This window comes from Homalodisca vitripennis, chromosome X, assembly GCF_021130785.1.
Source record: "Homalodisca vitripennis isolate AUS2020 chromosome X, UT_GWSS_2.1, whole genome shotgun sequence".
NCBI lineage: Eukaryota > Metazoa > Arthropoda > Insecta > Hemiptera > Cicadellidae > Homalodisca > Homalodisca vitripennis.
In genome coordinates, this window is record NC_060215.1 from 139,240,928 (window position 1) to 139,261,116 (window position 20,189).

At 37.7% G+C, this 20,189-nt stretch overlaps 1 protein-coding gene across 2 annotated transcripts in view; it reads left to right on the forward strand.

Annotated features, from left to right (window-relative positions):
- LOC124369911 overlaps nucleotides 1–20,189 on the forward strand; it is a 97,009-nt gene that overhangs the window by 26,266 nt on the left and 50,554 nt on the right. For both annotated transcript variants that reach the window (XM_046828086.1, XM_046828087.1), the window contains exon 2: nucleotides 18,192–18,247. The gene's annotated coding sequence lies outside the window, so the exon portion shown is untranslated. The remainder of the gene's footprint in view (nucleotides 1–18,191; nucleotides 18,248–20,189) is intronic.

Below are 20,189 nucleotides of genomic sequence, written 5' to 3' on the forward strand. Positions count from 1 at the left end.
TTCTAGTTCAGTATAGATGGTGTTGGTAAAACTGAGGAATTCTGAAATGTCAGCACACGTTGACCTTATGGTCAGTTGAGAGTACTAAACAAAACAATAGCTAAGACGCTGTCAAGTAAAGGTGGAATGTGAATTTGGATGAACCCAAAGTGATTCCGAGTGCCCAAGTTTCTCCGCTGGACTGTGTACCTCTCGTATGGCACTGCAACGCTAAATTGCGGGCCCTGCTAAATTGTGGGTAATGCTACAGTAGTAGCTGTGTCCACAGAGGCAGGCGGGAGATAATTACCATGTAATTCTCTAAAGCTGTTAACATTTCGCAAACACCAGCAGCTGCTTCTGTTCCATTTCGCAAATACTATTCATGCAGTCACAGACACTGAGCACAGCCTCCCTCTCGCCAGAGGAGACCCCATCTCGCTAACTACATGAGGTTGTGAGCTGTGGGTAACTGTAGTAATCTGAGAGAAAATTGCAAAATACAGAGCGTCTTTTACTGTTGGCTACAAATATAGACTAGCTGGAATTATAAAATTTTAGACCTTATATATTCACGTACACTTTTAATTTCGTTAAGGGCAGTTTTGATGATTATTTAACCTAACTACAATGTTACCTAAAACTTAAATTAAATATTAATTAAGATTTCGACAAAATGTATATTTCACGATTTGTGTAGAATTGAATATTATAATATAAAATGATTAGTTGAAAAAATATTGAAAAGTAATACATTATTTTATGCTGCATATAGAAAGAGAAATGTGCCTAAAGCAGGACTCTGAGGAGACTATTATGTAAACTGAGAAAAGAGTTCAATTCTGAAGTCCTTCAAATATTTAATGAGTAAATTTTCATTACTACCTGAAATCGGACTTCCTGCAACATACACTTTCTTGTTCTCAGCACATCGAAAAATAGATTATTTAAACATCATAACTTATTTTCTGCACAACCATACATATCTTCTCATGTATTAAATATTTAGAAATTAAAAAGGGAAATATGTCTAACACAGAATTTAGAGGATTTCTCGACTTTACATAAGCTGTGTGATATATTGAAGATTTAAAATGACGTAATGAGCGAACTATAATTGATGGAATTACCTCTGCAATTCGTCACCATCTTAGGTGGCATCCGCGGAGGGCTTTCCTAGGCCAAATAAACACGAAAGCTTTTAGAATTAATGGTAGAGTTTACGGATTTCCCTGTGTAATATGAGTATAGCAATGATTGTTTAAACCACACGTTCACCATCTATTATTACATGTGGTCAATTAAAATGTGTGAAGATCCGCCTCGTATGGTTTTATTATATGGCTTGTATTTTCCTCATCTTTGTCTAGGTAGGCATGGGTTATCTCTTCAAGACACCATATCACGTTTACAGTTTAAGGACTAGAATTGTGTTTATTGCAGTTTCTGTTGATTGGAAAACGATATAACGTGGAAACACATGAACAATGTTTAAAGCCCTAGCCAACTGAAATAACTGCGATAGGTAATTTTATGTTGGGACCTGCAGTTTTTAAGGCTACGGCCAGGATAAGTTATTAAAAACTTATCTCTAAAATAAAAACGAATGATTCGAACTTCTTAAGGTGGTGCAATCGATATTTGTTGAGATATATATTTTTATTTTCATTGAAAGTCTCTTAAGACGGCAAAAGTAGAAAGAAATATCTATGATGATTCCAGAAATTACAAACCTTTAAAGTAGGAAATTTATACAATTTGTAATCAAACCCAGATTAAAACGGGTGAAGATAAAAATATGAAACTTTCACAGCATGTACATGGGTGGGAAAATCACAAGTTTGTTAATAGTAATTTAACATTCTTTCATGTACTTACTGTTAGAAGTTCATGTCCTTACATTTAGCTTTTTTCTTAGGGCCTGATTACAAGATGCTTATAAATTCTGCCTACCGGTCCTCGTAGAATGGAGACTTACCAACAAAATTGTTCCATCTGAAAAACGATTGCACTACCTTAAGTACCTTTGTTACAAGTATAAGATCTCTAAAAGGTTCATGTTAAAGTTCTATGTAATACCAACTACTTTTGCGGTACTTAACCATCCATAATATGAACAATATTGCGATAAAGTTGACCCATACCGTGAACTCACCAAAGTTATTTCTATCTCTTCGTTAGGTTTTATATTTTAACAGACTTCGGAATAAACGAATGGAACATGGATTTAGGTTGGACTCCGAAAATAAAATAAAATAGTATATTTGTAGTCAACAAACAGTCAACTATTCGCAACCTCATTCTACAACCATCCTCTGAAAATTATAATCCAATCTGAGGGGTAAGGTCAGTTTTTCCATAGGACCACCCCACCTCATCAAAGTGCTAGAAACTCGTTAAAACTATAACAAGTTTGACACCAAGATGTGCCTTAGAAGTGGTTTTAACGCCTTTGGAATTACGAGTATGACACTTTTAATTTACTACGGCAATCTGGTTGTGAAATTATTGTACCTGGGAGTGAGACAGACGCTCGCTACAGCTCGGTACGGACATGGTTTATAAGGCTTGAAACCTTGTTACAATTATTGTATGTTTATGGATAAATGTTCATAAGACACCGTTCTATGCATTTCAGTCCATAGTTATCTCTACATCTTGTCTCACAATCATGTATCATTCGGCCTTTGGTCATGGAACACTTAGAGAAAAATAATTAAATTCATGGCAAAATCAATAGATGTCGTCAATTTATGAAAAGTGCCGTACACACTATCTAAAGTTCACCTTTACGATATAATGAGTTGATTTTTAATATTTGAAGACCCTCATAAAGTTTGTTATCAGAGGCCCCTCATATTATGATTACATAAGAAGAATGAGGAGGATAACTTAAGCCGCCGTAATGAGTATCTGACTTGGGCAGAATTTTCCCAAATACTTTAAAATATAACTTCATGTGGATAATTTAGCACAAACATGATCAATGAGATTATTCCATTTTAACTATCGATCAAAGTATATCCAGTACCTTAGAAAGGTATACTTCCTACTATATGAAACATAACAGCAGGGCCGCAGGGCCTCTCTAAAATTCTTAAAGATCGGCTAGAAACTCAGAACATTTATGGGTTTATTTAGACTATTGAAATATTGATCAATTACACTGTTGAGATCAACAAACGTCTAAAGCTCCAAAATGTATTTTGAACTTCCTCTGAAACTTGTTTTATCACTGTACTGCAAAAGACTTTCCACTAAATAATAACGAAAGAGTATTGAGCCCTGGGGGACTCTGTAAGTCATTTCAATATGTCTGGAAAGTTTACTTGAAATTTGTACGACTTGGGATTTATTGTTTGGAAATTAACTAAGCCATAACAGTGCTCTACTAAGTCTCGAATACTATAGTATTATAATTTGATAAATGATCAGTGATCAACTCAGTGAGATGATTTATAAAAGTTGCCATTCACTTTTTTCACTTTACAATTATACGATAAGATTCGGTCCAATGTCGCAAATTTGCTCTTCCTGAAACCAAATTAGTCTTATGAAACGTAAACATTATTGACAAAGAAAGTAGTTCAATATTTTGCTTGAGGTAGAGAAAATGGAGATAGTTTACAATTACCATTAAAATTCCACGAATTAAGAATTTATATAGCCATTAAAAGAATTGCTTCTCTGCTGGATATTCCGTTTTTAGGAAATTCCATTTTTATTTTAAGTGAGAAACACTGAGGAGATCAATGTTCTCTGGAATTGTATCTCTTATAAACTTATTTGTTGGTTTGTTTTCGGTATGTTTTCAATCGATTGCCTCTTTGTTGACCACGGACACTGTAGCATTAGTGGTGTTAGTGATGATGTTGTCAATAGCCTATTGTGTTGGAGTTACAACCAATTCAAGGTCGAATGATCCTAACGAATCGAATATACCCTTGGTTGATGGATGGTTCATGTTTAGTGCATTCACGTTAAAATCACCCATCGACATAATTTTAGGTTTAGTCATGTATGTTAGTACTGGTTTGAGTTTACAAAAACATATTTATTTATTTTCAGAAGCAACCAATTATGACTTGTTCGTTTGAAGTTCGATTTTGTTTGACTTCTTAAATTTTTGCCAGGAAATTATTTTATTGAACATTTTAAAACTTACCCCTTTTACACAACCTCCCTTAGATTCCTCTCTGCGGTAGACATTCGCCAGTTTGTGATTTGGAAAATTGCAGAAACCAATATTCTCGCAATTGAAACTGTTACCACCTACATCGAGGAAACATGTCTTCAGATTCTTACCCAAGAGCTGAACTTTGTTGAAGGAGTCATGAGAATCGGGATTGTACATTTCTGAGTTTGTCTGTTTCCATCAATTTGTGTTCTTTTTTATATACGGCTCTTTTACGAACTGTGGGCTCCCTAAAAATGTCGATTGCTCATGTATTTATTGAGTACACATTTAGTTATCAAAAACACCGGTTGGGGTTTCCCCTTACTGTAGATCCGGTTCCGTGTACTGACTAAAATAATCTGTTCATTTATGACCAAGATGCACTTATTACGTGTTACATCACTCTGAAATCTTTGACTGAGGAAAGGAATACCCTCCACAATTTGACTACTGAACTTCCTACTATTGTAATAAAATAACTACATTTTTATATTTAGCAGTCGCAAATCATTAAATCTCCTTAAATCTGAAATCATTAAATGTTGTGTCATCTTACTGTTGATATCACTGTTGAACTGTGATAACTACTACTCTTGTTGTAGGTGATAAGAAGTTTACGCAAGTCTCATGTTACTAGTCACTAAAAGTTTGTCTGTTGGATTGCCAATGGACGTCTTGTCTAAAAGTAAATGGACAATTCCAAAATAAATCATCTTAATACTATAACACTACTCTCTAAGTAACGGTATCAACATGAATATATGAAATTGTCAAGCAGATTTTACGAGAATCTTCTTTGATTGGTTGCCAGTGGATTGCGATATAATTACGTGATTGTTACCAGTCTTATCTTATCAGTCGGATTGCAGATTATCGCGCAATCAGTAAGTCAGTCGATGAGTTTATCACGTAATCGGTAAGACAATCGATGAGTTTATCACGTAATCAGTAAGATAGACCAATGAGATTATCACGTAATCGGTAAGACAGACCAATGAGATTATCACGTAATCTGTTTTAACGAGTACCAGTGTGACTCGCAGTGCGTAATTGTCCGCGCTTATTAAGTGTTTCTAGAGTGCAGTGCGAGCGTGTGCGCGTACGTGCGTGTGCGCTTGTGTCCATGGCGGTCATTCACTTGGCTTTCACTACCTGTTCACTCTGTTGTCAGTTGTCCTTCACCTGGATGTTCCTCAATTCTCCATCTAAGCTCAGACTTGTCTGTCGTCGAGTCTCCAGGAGTATCTGTGGCACGCTCCCCTGCTCAATATAGAGCACTTTGTCCTCTCCCTTCGCCTAGTTGAAAACCTAGGTCCGAGGTGATGTGGTAATATGATGAAACTGGACTTTGATAACAATATTACTATGCCGCATCTGTACTGTAAGAGACAACGCTCAGACTCGTTTATAATACAAGAACTTAAAGTGACAGTTAAAACATCCTACTACCAAAACGACGAGGCTGCAATGTTTCAAACTAGACCATGGAAAGATAAGAAATTAGCTTATGCTTCGATACGAGCGTGAAAATTAAATAAATCAGAAGACACGCTACTTAAGTCTCAATACTTAATTCTCTAGTATTATCCAAGTATAATAAGAGGATATTTAGAAACAACGAAGAGAAATGTAACTTAAATAAAGAAGATACCTTTGGGTCCCACCAATCGAAGACTATGGTCCTGAAGGCCCTCCGAACTGGGAGGAGTAGTATGAAATATACGCATTTCCTTTGGATTTTGGATTTTAAACAAATAAATAGAACACCATTTTAAAATCTGTTAATTGGTTTTAATTCTCCAGTAAAATAAATATTAAATGTTATCTTCATATATTTTATCATATCTGGACCTTAAGGGTGCATAATGATAGTTAGGGCCTATGTCCATATGATTCTAAAATGGTGAAATTCGCTGTAAAATGAGCAGAGGCAGCCCTACAAACAAGTAAAGTTAAACTTTTCGATACGGTTATCATGAAATAATTTTACATTCGTTAAACAAAACTTGGAGCAGGGATCTTTAAAAGTCGGAGGGGTGAGATAGTTTCATCTGTAACTCGAAGAATAATGCAAATGGCGCATTGTACATAGTGGGTACAACGGTTATCGCAAGATAACCAGATTAAGTAACGTCGAGAGTGGCTGCTGCTTGGATGGGTGACCGCTTAGCGATCCTGTCCTTGCAAGCAGCCCGCCTGCCCGGCCATTGGTGGTGGTTCGGAAGTCACCTTTAAGCCGTTTGTCCCCAGGTTAAGTGTTAGAGAGGGCTTCTTAGCCCTCACTTCGCCTGGCAAAATAAGATATCTCTACTTTACTTTACTTTACTTTAATAATCCCAAACCCCAATACTTTACCATATTTGTACCATTGGACCATTGTTTTTAGTTCACCTCTATAAATCGGAATTTGTCGTCAAACTTAGTAATGGACTAATATATTATCAGGGAAGGGTATATTTCCGTATTCGATTGAATTAAGTTTATTTGGTCATATTCTACGGAGTGATTATCGCAAACTTCATCGGAGTAGACCTTTTCAAACTTATCGATCGTATGTGTTTTCTTGGAAACAGACAAGATATGTGTTTTCAGCGCATCGCATTAATTCAGTTGATTACTTTGCAGGCTGGGTTTCGTCACAATGTTGGTCAAAGGTTACGTCTCTAAGTGATCTGTTGTAAAGCCTTGCAAAACTACAAAACCTGCTGGTGATCCTTACGTACAGGGAGGCGCGGCGAGTTGGTTGCGCAACCCAGGCAATAACATCCCAAGTTCCGAGAGGCTTGTTTAACTCCTGGGCCTTGTTGGTACAGAACAAGAAAACTGGAATCAACATTACTTCTAGACAGAGTCCAATGGCCTGGATTCAGACCCCAGATGGAATTTTCAAATCAATCGAGTTTACTGCAGAATTTGAAGAGCCCTGTGCTAATTGATAGTTTCTAGGATCCCTTCGGTAGGAGTTTCAGGAGACCAACCAGTCTCTGTCACGGGCTCGTGTTTCCAGTTTTTATCCTACAAAAGCAAACCCAGAAAATGTTTTGAAACTTGAACGGTTAAAGGTATGTACATGACATTTGTACTGCCGTATTAACTTTTCTACTTTGTGTCGCTAGTCTCAACATTAAATACAGAACTGACTATTTTCGTTTTTATAGTTAACATCTCTGGATTTTAAAAAGGAAAAGTATTAAATATGTATGTCTGCATTGTAAAAATACAATTAGTTAATTAACACCCATAACTTCATTTGCCTAATGTAAACCACCATACACGCTTATCTTTTTTTTGCCCATGGAAGCCTATCAAAATTAACTTTTCTAAACTAAATAATTTATGTATAAATTATAATAAATGTATAAAGCTATACGATGTAAACCCCATAGACTCCAATGTTCAGTTTCCAGGACTTATGAAAATCACTGACGAGAGCCTAGTGAGCAAAGTTATATTACAATTATATACCTCCTTTTGTCAATTTTCAAAGTACACTGTATCAACAAAATTACCTTTTAAAATTAATGAAGTTAAACGGAATGCAACGTGACAGATTCATAAATATGTCTTACGTAAGTGGAAGTCAGTCATTTCAGTTCCGGTAACCCTTACGCCAGTTCACAGAATATACGCTTTCAGGCTACAACCCCTTATAGTGATATTAGGCAGATAATACTTTAGTTGGTAGTTGTATGTAGTTATGAAATATTTTGTATCTCGATTTGCATTCAGGAAGATCTTTAAAAAACACTAGCTAAACATTTTCTGGGATTTCTTCATAGTATAAACAGCTTATATTCGAAAAAACTGCCCTCGGTGTTTATTTTTGGAGGAAAAATTTACATTTTCCCCATTACCTTGTTTAGATAGTATCAGAAGCAATTTGCATAATTATCGTTAATGTCATTAATAAGTGCTACTTATTAGCCAGTAAAATCTCTCCAGCAGGAAAAGTATATAGACTACTCTGTAACAGAGGAAACTAAGATCTTCAAATGAGATGAGAAGAGGAAGGAAGAGGATCGGAACATTTGCAGAGCCGTGTGGTTGAGACTGGAGCAGGCATTGTATCGCCGCGACATACAATTAGAAGCGAGGAAAGCCATTGTAACGTGGAGAAAGCGCACGGTATTTAACTTGCGGTCTTAACTGAGACGAACGCGCTTGAACCTTGTTACATTGTTATTGTACCTGGGAGTGAGACAGACGCTCGCTACAGCTCGGTACGGACATGGTTTGTAAGGCTTGAAACCTTGTTACAATTATTGTACCTGGGAGTGAGACAGACGCTCGCTACAGCTCGGTACGGACATGGTTTGTAAGGCTTGAAACCTTGTTACAATTATTGTACCTGGGAGTGAGACAGACGCTCGCTACAGCTCGGTACGGACATGGTTTGTAAGGCTTGAAACCTTGTTACAATTATTGTACCTGGGAGTGAGACAGGCGCTCGCTACAGCTCGGTACGGACATGGTTTGTAAGGCTTGAACTTTGTTACAATTATTGTACCTGGGAGTGAGACAGGCGCTCGCTACAGCTCGGTACGGACATGGTTTGTAAGGCTTGAACTTTGTTACAATTATTGTACCTGGGAGTGAGACAGGCGCTCGCTACAGCTCGGTATGGACATGGTTTGTAAGGCTTGAAACCTTGTTACAATTATTGTACCTGGGAGTGAGACAGGCGCTCGCTACAGCTCGGTACGGACATGGTTTGTAAGGCTTGAACTTTGTTACAATTATTGTACCTGGGAGTGAGACAGGCGCTCGCTACAGCTCGGTACGGACATGGTTTGTAAGGCTTGAACTTTGTTGCAATTATTGTACCTGGGAGTGAGACAGACGCTCGCTACAGCTCGGTACGGACATGGTTTGTAAGGCTTGAAACCTTGTTACAATTATTGTACCTGGGAGTGAGACAGGCGCTCGCTACAGCTCGGTATGGACATGGTTTGTAAGGCTTGAACTTTGTTACAATTATTGTACCTGGGAGTGAGACAGGCGCTCGCTACAGCTCGGTATGGACATGGTTTGTAAGGCTTGAAACCTTGTTACAATTATTGTACCTGGGAGTGAGACAGGCGCTCGCTACAGCTCGGTACGGACATGGTTTGTAAGGCTTGAACTTTGTTACAATTATTGTACCTGGGAGTGAGACAGACGCTCGCTACAGCTCGGTACGGACATGGTTTGTAAGGCTTGAACTTTGTTGCAATTATTGTACCTGGGAGTGAGACAGACGCTCGCTACAGCTCGGTACGGACATGGTTTGTAAGGCTTGAAACCTTGTTACAATTATTGTACCTGGGAGTGAGACAGACGCTCGCTACAGCTCGGTACGGACATGGTTTGTAAGGCTTGAAACTTTGTTGCAATTATTGTACCTGGGAGTGAGACAGACGCTCGCTACAGCTCGGTACGGACATGGTTTGTAAGGCTTGAACTTTGTTACAATTATTGTACCTGGGAGTGAGACAGGCGCTCGCTACAGCTCGGTACGGACATGGTTTGTAAGGCTTGAAACCTTGTTACAATTATTGTACCTGGGAGTGAGACAGATGCTCGCTACACCTCGGTACGGATACGGTTTACCAGGCTTGAACTTTGTTACATTGTTATTGTACCTGGGAGTGAGACAGACGCTCGCTACAGCTCGGTACGGACATGGTTTGTAAGGCTTGAAACCTTGTTACAATTATTGTACCTGGGAGTGAGACAGACGCTCGCTACAGCTCGGTACGGACATGGTTTGTAAGGCTTGAAACCTTGTTACAATTATTGTACCTGGGAGTGAGACAGACGCTCGCTACAGCTCGGTACGGATACGGTTTACCAGGCTTGAACTTTGTTGCAATTATTGTACCTGGGAGTGAGACAAACGCTCGCTACAGCTCGGTACGGATACGGTTTACCAGGCTTGAACTTTGTTACCATTATTGTACCTGGGAGTGAGACAGACGCTCGCTACAGCTCGGTACGGATACGGTTTACCAGGCTTGAACTTTGTTGCAATTATTGTACCTGGGAGTGAGACAGATACTCGCTACAGCTCGGTACGGATACGGTTTACCAGGCTTGAACTTTGTTGCAATTATTGTACCTGGGAGTGAGACAGATACTCGCTACAGCTCGGTACGGATACGGTTTACCAGGCTTGAACTTTGTTGCAATTATTGTACCTGGGAGTGAGACAGACGCTCGCTACAGCTCGGTACGGATACGGTTTACCAGGCTTGAACTTTGTTGCAATTATTGTACCTGGGAGTGAGACAGACGCTCGCTACAGCTCGGTACGGATACGGTTTACCAGGCTTGAACTTTGTTGCAATTATTGTACCTGGGAGTGAGACAGACGCTCGCTACAGCTCGGTACGGATACGGTTTACCAGGCTTGAACTTTGTTGCAATTATTGTACCTGGGAGTGAGACAGACGCTCGCTACAGCTCGGTACGGATACGGTTTACCAGGCTTGAACTTTGTTGCAATTATTGTACCTGGGAATGACACAGACGCTCGCTACAACTCTGTACGGATACGGTTTATAAGAAACGGAATTCTGTTTTCAGACAAAAAGTCTGTTTTGGGACCACTTGGGTCAAAAGTAGCCTTTGTAATAATGCCCGTTCATACGCGTGTAGTCGAAGACTTACAACTAGGACATTTGGTTTGCGTGTGTGTTGTTAATTGGAAGTACCATGGATTTTTATGCCTTGCATTTTTTAATTTCTACAATTTTTGACCCAAATGGTATTTTTTTAACCACAAAACTAACTTTTTCCAAGAGCACAATCGAATAATATGGAACAGGTTTTCAACCTTAATGCCCGTTAGTCGCTTCAAGAGTAGGCAAGGTAAGTTTCCGATAGAAGCCAGCTGCATCTCCAAAAGTCTTCTTTCAAATATATGGAATATATAATTAAGCCAGGGCCGGATGCATAGGCCATATAGGCGCGTGCCTAGAGGCCCGCACCGCAATTACATTTACAAAATAATGTCACTGGTCATGTTTTATTATCGTATACATACTTTGTACGTACATACTTGATTCAAGGCAATCATTGTGAACGTACAGGGCTAGTGTATGGTTACACTGGAGGTTTCATATTGGTGGGTGCTCTGGGTTTAGCAATAATTAAACAAGTTGGAGACAGGGCTGTATTCAATTTTTTGGCACGAAAGTTTAGGTCAAGTAAACAAAACCAGTAAAGATTCACAAACCCCTTGAATCGACGTGAAAACAGCCGCATCATTGTTTAAATCTTTGAGAAGCCTGATTCAAGGTACACGGGAAAATTTCGAGGAGGATGAGCAGAAAGCTATCAACTTAACTGAGGTTTGGGTTCCTTAACAAATTGGCCATGCACTCTAATGATTGAGGTATTAGCAGCAAGCAAAACGTTAATAGACAGCCACAACGAAGATCTAGGCGAACAAATTGGGCAACGAAGTTTTACAATTCAAGAATTTTTCCAACTATTTTCAAAATGAATGTGAGCAAAGCAGAAAGGACATTAGTAAAGAAAGGTGGATGTAAACTTACTCGTATGATGGAAAACAACTTAAAAGATTGCTTTCCTAACGTGGAAGTGACGTGAAGAATGTGCCTTTCCTTGATGGTGACTAATTGCTCTTCGAAAAGATCATTCTCTAAGTTGAAGCTGATCAAGACTAAACGTTTTGGCCTTGCTTAGTATAGAACACGGCATTCTGAGACAAGACAACCATGAGTAGATCATAAACGGCTTCATTGCGGAGAAGCTTAGACGGAAACCAATCAGCGAGAGTGACTAAGTGAACATGATTGGCAGTAAATTTAATTTATGGTTAAAGATGTATTCATAAGTACTATCCCATTATTGACTTGTAATTTTCTAATTAACTTACAAATGTGCATTAAAGTGTTAAAGGCATGTTTACTTTTGTGGCTTATCTTTATCTACAATAATCTGAGTTATCAGTTAAGGATGTTAAATTTGTCTAATGTCTTAAATTTTCTCATTGATTTGGGTACAAACATTGTGTTATAACTGACGAAGATTTGATATTTTCATGCCAGAGAACACAGAATATTTAGCGTTTATACTAGAGACGTGAAGTAATTCGAACAACAACCAATGATAACTTTTTACTGGGATCAAATATTATCTGATTGAAATTACAAAAACCTCAACTGCTTTTCTCGCATGTAATCAGCAACCAAAACAGCTGGAACATTTATATTTAGTGAATATGATTAAAGTTTTGACAAATGAAAGTTATTTAGTTGAACTTACATGGATTCAAAGTGTATTGGGAAAATAATACTTGATAATAAAGGTGGTTGGGAAACGTGATTTAGTACTGTGAAACATACGCAACATTTTGGTTCTATCGGGAGTAAAGGTCGGTGTTGGGTTTTTCCACTCAGTAATTCAATCTTTAATTCGTAGAAGCCCGGCGGGGCCGAGGTGACGATGGCCGTAGTGGAAGCGGCAGGAAGCCCGTCCGTGAAGCGCAACGATACGATATGAGCTACGTACGAGCTGCTGCCTACGAGCGCACAGCTGAGCGGATGTACGCGCCTGTGCGTGATCCACCGTCACGTTTCCCAGCGAGCGCAAACCCCGGGCCCGAACCGGACGTGGGACGTGTGACGTGCGAGCGGCGAGCACCTGGCGACTCGGTTCGAGTTCTCTCTACCAATTAAACTCGATCCAACCGGACTGAATATGAAAGGGAAAGCTCGCGATGAGGGGGGTAATCATGCATTGCGCGTTGCTTACACTCGAGGCCGAGGTGTACGGAAGAGACAGAGAAATAGATAGAGAGGGAGAGAGCGTAATGAGAAGAATAACATTCTGCACGGAGGATGTAAGGAGATTATTGATTTTGCGACGAGGACTTTCATCTCCTATTGATGAACCTCATATACCTGAAAGAACACCTTATCTGGTCATATTCTCTTATCTGCCCCCAAAAGTCTTTCTAGGAAATTAGGCGAGTTTATTATCTGTGACCAGACCCTTTGGAATTTTGATGTGAGCTGATAAGTACTATCTAGGGGGATGTTTTCCAATCGCAGCCCATTACTAACAGCACGATATAGACTGCGAGTCGATAAGATAACAGTTTGGAAATTATACATACTTTCTAATCTAGTTCAAATAATCGTAAAGACTGATTTTCTTGTTTTGCATTTTTATTTCAGTGATCATAGAAAAGTTTGGTAACAGATAAAGGAATAACCCTTTTCCAATAAATGAATTAGAGTTTAATTACACATGATGTAAGAAGTAACATTTCTGTTAGTTCAAATTACAATTAACATTTTCTTTATTGCATTAGAAAATGTGTGCATGTGTCAGTGATATCAGTGCCAAGAGTCACAATTCTTTTGTTAGTTTACGACGCAAACAATGAGTCATTTTGCAGTACTGCGCTGTTGGCTCGCAGAATAATGGGTCCAACATTCCCTAATTTGTTCAGTAGCAGATTCAGAAGTTCTGCAGGAAATGTTTCGAAAGTACGGAATATGAAATAGTCACTAAAGTAGTAGTAAATAATCATTTTTAACATAATAACAGGTTTCTCAAGGCCATTGAAGATCCTAAAAAGTAAAAAATATGAATATTTACTTATACCATTAGTACACGTGACGAAAAAGATTTATATTCCGAAAAAGGGACTATCAAAATTTTCTTTTTCGAGACGAGTTTCAATTTAACTTGTTAAGGACTACATTTTGATATTAAAATCTAAAACATAGTTCTATTGGCTCCATTGATTTCAGTTTTAACTCAGAGATAAAAAGTTATTTTATCTCAGTTTGATATCGGTATATTTAATTATTTATCAGTATATTTTGATAACTGATATATTTTGATTTCAGTTTAAATACAAACACAACAAAACTTGTTTGGTTAGTACGAACCAAAATTACATATTAGAATTACAGTAGATTTTGATTCTGCATGTACAGTCAGACACAACTAGCATAAGGTTATTATTATTAGAATTTTAGCTAACAATTTTTTGTTGACTTTGTTGATATTACATATTTTTTAATTGCAAGAAATCCTCTATGGAAGTAAAAGAACCAAAACATTTTGATTTAGCATATGGTTTTCAAATAGTCAAAAATCAGTTATGTTTGTGTGCTTGACAAGACTAAAACTTGATGATGGTATAATTGTTGTGTCAAAACACCATCTTTAACAACACAATCATCGGCAAAGAAACCTAAAGGTGATCCATGTATTTATGTTTTTGTGATTTTGATTATAAAAAAACTAATATAATAATAATATCTTCAATACTATTTTCCAACCATTTAACATTATGTTCCAATTGTCAAAGCATATTTCATTACGAGCCTCCTGAATATATACTAACACATAATTAAAAGTCATAATACGTATACCCACACATTCAATAGACACACTGACCCCATATCCCATATAGCGTTTGCAATAACTACTTTATTCAATTTTGTGCCGTGTAATAGGAGTTTTAGGTTCTTCTTTGAACCCTGCCGGAGCCCCCGCCTCACAGAATCTGCGGGGGCGTTATCACTGCTACTGGGCGTCAATGTGGTAACTACTTGGACCCGCAGAAAAGACATTTATTGCCTTATGTACATATCGACTTTCTCCAGCCATGCACTCAACACATTAGCGAGCCGTGAGGTGTTTGTGTGAGTACTGTTAAAGAGAAAGTCAAAAGGTCCCTCAAAATATCACATGGCAGTGATAGATGTCAAAGAATCTTCACCTACGTTTCTTGGGAATTGTGGTCTTGCTCTATATGGTGACATAACAGCAAAAAATGTAAAAAGAGTTGTGATCATCCAGAAAAATCTATCAGAATCCTATCAGGTCTACATCATCTGGAGAGTTGCAGAGTAGCTTTCAAATCCTTGAAAACTATAACAACAATTGCTAGAATTGGTAACATACCAGAAGTTGTAATGTTTGCTGATGGAGAAGATTTGCCAGAAACAGAAATATTCACCACTACAATTACAGAAATGGTGAATTATACAACTGTTCAGTACCCCATCTGAAGCTATATGAATCTAAACCATCCTACATGGGCAGGTAACTTCACATCACACAACCCCAAGACAAGAGAGGTCATTAACTAAAAGCAGTGCCGAAAGAATGGCTCATGGACCATTTTGCTATTGAAGAATTGCTCCGAGGACTTTCCAGAATTGACCTGAGCCCACCATAAGAATTAATCTTGACACTATTTGCAATCTTTATGATTATAGATTATTATGATTTTGTTTCTTTGGGTCAAAGTTGATCTAGTTGTTTTACAAAGGCCATCGTAGTATCACCAGGTATTAAAAGAAGTGATTCAGCACTTGCAGCAGTCGTAGGCGATGAGTTATACTGAGGTTGGAGGGTAGCATACCGAACAGTTTTTCTAAATGTCACTTTGATGGCAAAGAATCATTGATGACGTATGATCATTGATGGCATAGGATCATTGATGGCGTAGGATAATTAATGACAGAGGACCATTGATGGCGGAGTATCATTGATGGTTGAGGATCATTGATGACGGAGGATCATTGATGACGGAGGATCATTGATGGCATACGGTCATTGATGACGGAGGATCATTGATGGCGGAGTATCATTGATGACGGAGGATAATTGATGGCGGAGTATCATTGATGGTGGAGGATCATTGATGACGGAGGATCATTGATGGCGGAGGATCATTGATGACGGAGGATCATTGATGACGGAGGATCATTGATGGCATACGGTCATTGATGACGGAGGATCATTGATGGCGGAGTATCATTGATGACGGAGGATCATTGATGGCGTTATAGACACAAATCTCACCAACTCTTTTCTGCCCTGTTGGTGATGGTACAAGAGTAAAAGTCTGGCGGCCGATGTCGAGCTGTGGGAAGAAAGGCAAGGTCGATCTCACGACGGCCGCGACGACCGACTCGGTGGCAGTGGCACTGATCCTGGTAGTGGCATTGCCCTTAGACCCCGGGAGATCCGTTCACACGATCGTTCTGGTATCTCCTTACAAGCGAAACTCACGGCCTTCTAGTTTTATAACGATGTTTCTACAACATTTCATCAAAATGGACCATTACCGTTAGGTCTAAAATTGTCATTGGGATATTTAAAGAGAGAACTCGATACGTTGGCAATTTAAGTCAAAGTAATTGGAAAACCAAAAGAAGTAGGCCTACACAGAAATAAGATCGTCAGTAGTTTGTTTTTTCTACAAAAGGCTGATTGTTCTTTTCTACAACTCAGGAACCAAAAGTAATGGCAAGCAGCTTGAATGATAACTGTAATATTGAATTTTAATACTATGCTAAAACCTGGGTAGTATGTTTATGCTAGTGCCTCGATTAGTGTAGGTGGGAATTAGGATTTCGTCATATCAATTTCTTCCATGAAGGTTTTCTTAGATTTTCTATGTTTTACAAGGTTTAAATTGTAACCAATGTTATTCTTCACTAAAGGTAATGTTGAGTAGCCTTGGTTTTTTGACTTCGATATTCGGAACAATCGCGGCACCGACATCCAAGTAACGAGTCCTTACTCTGGACCCTGATTAGGTCAGTAAGCAAGACCTTGCTGTCGGCAACAAAAACTTGGCTGCTCTGTCATTCTCGGACAACGCCATCTTTCGTCTTCTACCGGCTTTCTACGAAAACAATTTAGAGCTGAGCTAGAATTAAAATGCAATAAAATAAATTCGCAGCCCGTCGTACTGACTCGGCGTGCCGCGACAGCCTGGTCACCTTGCAGGACCTGTTTTTATGCCGGGATAGTGCAAGGAGGAATTTACTTTTTGTTTGGCATTTTGGAGACGCCAGACGTATATTATTTTGTCCTCGTCTTCACTGTTCTGCAAAATGAAATGAAGGAATTCCACTGCTCACAGTGCAATTTTCAAGAAAGGTAACACCAGTCTTGTTTGCAAGACTTGCGGGATTCTTCCACGTTACTGAGAACGCGAAAAGAAAGACTCATTATGAGTATATGTGTCTAGTTCTGTGAGCGGCGCTACTTCTCAACACATCAGAGCATACGAATTACAGTATTGTAAGTTATGGATACCTGAACTAGGTGAGTATTTGAATATCAAGTTAACAAAACTAAAGTTATTGAAAAAACTATTACAACAATTTAATAGACTATCCTACACGGTTTACGACTACTAAGAATCAGTTTACTGCGTTATTAGTGAAGATATCCGAGCCGAAAGGCTTATCGCTGTAAAGATAACGACTTGCAGCTGGTCAGCCGGGCTTAAAACTTTTTTTACAGATATAAATCCACTGAAATAGGTGTGTAATATTTTTAAGTTTTCTGAGAAATGTGCGATAAGACCGTCTAGAATTGTATTGTTTACGTGTGCTCTATCTTGAGCGGTGTTTTCCTTTTATCGATGCGAGGATCGATCTTCAGTGTAGCCGGGACCACTATCAGACCGTTTAGAATATATAAATACTTGCTAATATAGTTGAAACAATCCTAAAGAGTTTTGTTGGATTGAATCACTATTTAATTAGTTAAATTATCATAGAAAAAGTTTAAGATTTTGGAGCGGCCATCGGAATTTGACCTGCAGTTTTCAGGAGGACAGCCCTGCAAAATATCCTTAAACACTTCAACACTCATCGATGATTTCAATCCCTGTGTATGGTGAAATAACAAGCAGGTATACAGAGTCCAAATTTGTCATGCCAATAAAGTAAGGAATGTTTGCACGTCATGGCGGAACGACTTAGGTAGGAGAATTCCACTAAAGTTTTCCTGCGCAAAACGAATTGTAATAAAAGTGTCATTTCAGCTTTGTCACCGATAAACATACCTCCACAAACACTGGTTTATTCCAGAGTATTTCGAGCAAGGAATGGCGAGGCGGGGGCGTAAGTGAAGCAGGTATATGAGAGGTTTCCAGCTGTTGTCGTCAGTTTTACCTCCCGTGAAGTCGGCGACGTTACGCTGACTGCACCTGTTATCGCGTCCAGTTTATCGAGTTCACTGATTTGTTTTTGTTTTTCAGGAATACCCTGATGACCGAGGAGACCTAGGATAATTGGATACTCATTCTCTGAACCGGTGAGTACTACTGGAACCCCAGTTATCTGTGTCCGAACACTAATATGAGATCGGGCAGAGGTATCACGTGTAAGCGAAACTCCTAGCACGCGTGATACCTTTAGCATTTTACTTAGAATAACAAGTTTGAACGCATTTAAATCTAAATGGTAAAAAATCATTAACATCAGTAGTTTGATATTTTGATCTGGCATTATAAGTTATTTTTATAAAAGAGCAAAAAAACTTAACAGAAATTGAATGTTTTACAATATATGTTACAGGTGAATATTCAACATTAGTTCCTCAATATTAATTTGTTCGAAAGCTTCTAGTCATTTTATTAGTTAAAAGTATCTAGCAAGTGTTTCATGCTTGTTTTTATTTCGCACGTTACGAATACAGTAAACAATACTAATCCTAGGGTTTTCAACATTGTTTAATGCAGAGAAAAGTAAGGGTTTTAAAACATTTTTGAACTATGATGGGATAAATTTGATGTTTCCGTGGAGACTTATGTTGGATTTTTGCCAACTAAGTTTACTTTCGTGGAATTGCATTTTCCTAGTAGTAAAACGGATGCAAGTGACTGCTAATGACATAAATTGCAGAAATCACCTCGATTACTAATTAAATCGGACTAATTCTATTAAGTGCACTTTACTTGGGAGTTAGTAGAAAGTTTGTGGTCTTAATTAAAGAATTTACGGTTTTTACGGTACCATTAACTGCACTTTGTATACAATGATTGGCCTAATATTTCGGCATTGGGTCACAAGTAATAGAAGGTAGAGTTTCGTTCAATTGCTTCTCATATTAATGTTATATTGTATTTCAATGTGTAAGTAATTTAGACAGGAATCACCAACTTTCGTTTATAAGACTAGCAATGTTTCGTAAACTTGTAAAAAATTCTCAGAAACTTCTTAAAACTTCTTTAGACGTCTTAAAAAAATTGTAGTAAATAGATTTTTAAACAAAAAACTATTAACGCTTTAACTTAGAGTTTATTACCGACCTAAACAGACAACACCAAGAATAAAAACTTTTTAAACACAACACACGTTGTATAGTATATTTTGTATATATATATATATATATATATATATATATATATATATATATATATATATATATATATATATATATATAGTGATAAAATATTAACTAGTTTGGATGGTGAAGAGGAAAGACGATTACGTTTTTTCACATGTGTTTCTCATTAATCCTACATTGATTATATAAGTAATTTATTCGGATTTTGTAATGGACTATACTAATACTGTGAGGAAAGATTATTAGTATTGATTGGTGTATTATTTCACTCTAAGAAGTAGGGAGCTTTTTCTTCAACTAAGTACCACATTTGAAATTTATACTTTCTGAGACTTGTTGTTGATTTTGTGAACATGAAAAGTAGGAATTGAAACTGCAACAGTTTTAAGTAAATGGATACTATCCACTTTATCATCAAGAACGTTTTAGAGAGGGGGAAGATTTCAAAGATGACGTGTAAGGGGAAATTTGGGCACAAAGCGGATGACGCTTTAGAAGCATTTGGAAAATGGAGACAAAAAAAAGAAATTATTTGAAAACTCTTTCAATACAAAACAGTATCATTACATTAATTTCATTAAAGTTGGAAATCATAGATTTTAAATAGCTATGTTGAAGAAGTACGTAAAGACTTACTTTTAGTTCTCAAAAACTATTATGATTATTTAAATACCACTTTTGATTATTAGGTTTTAATGCAGATAATTAAGTAGCACAAATGTAGCTTTTAATAAAACTGTTAGATTTAGTGAATACAATTTGGCCCAGTAAATACAGATAAAAGTGTCCAAATATTACATATGAAAAATGGCTTGGTAAATTGTTTCAGTACATTTAAGTTTTAGGTTAGAATTCATTATGTGTCCTCAAAACTGTTTTGCTAGGAAGTTTTATATTCGTGATCAGA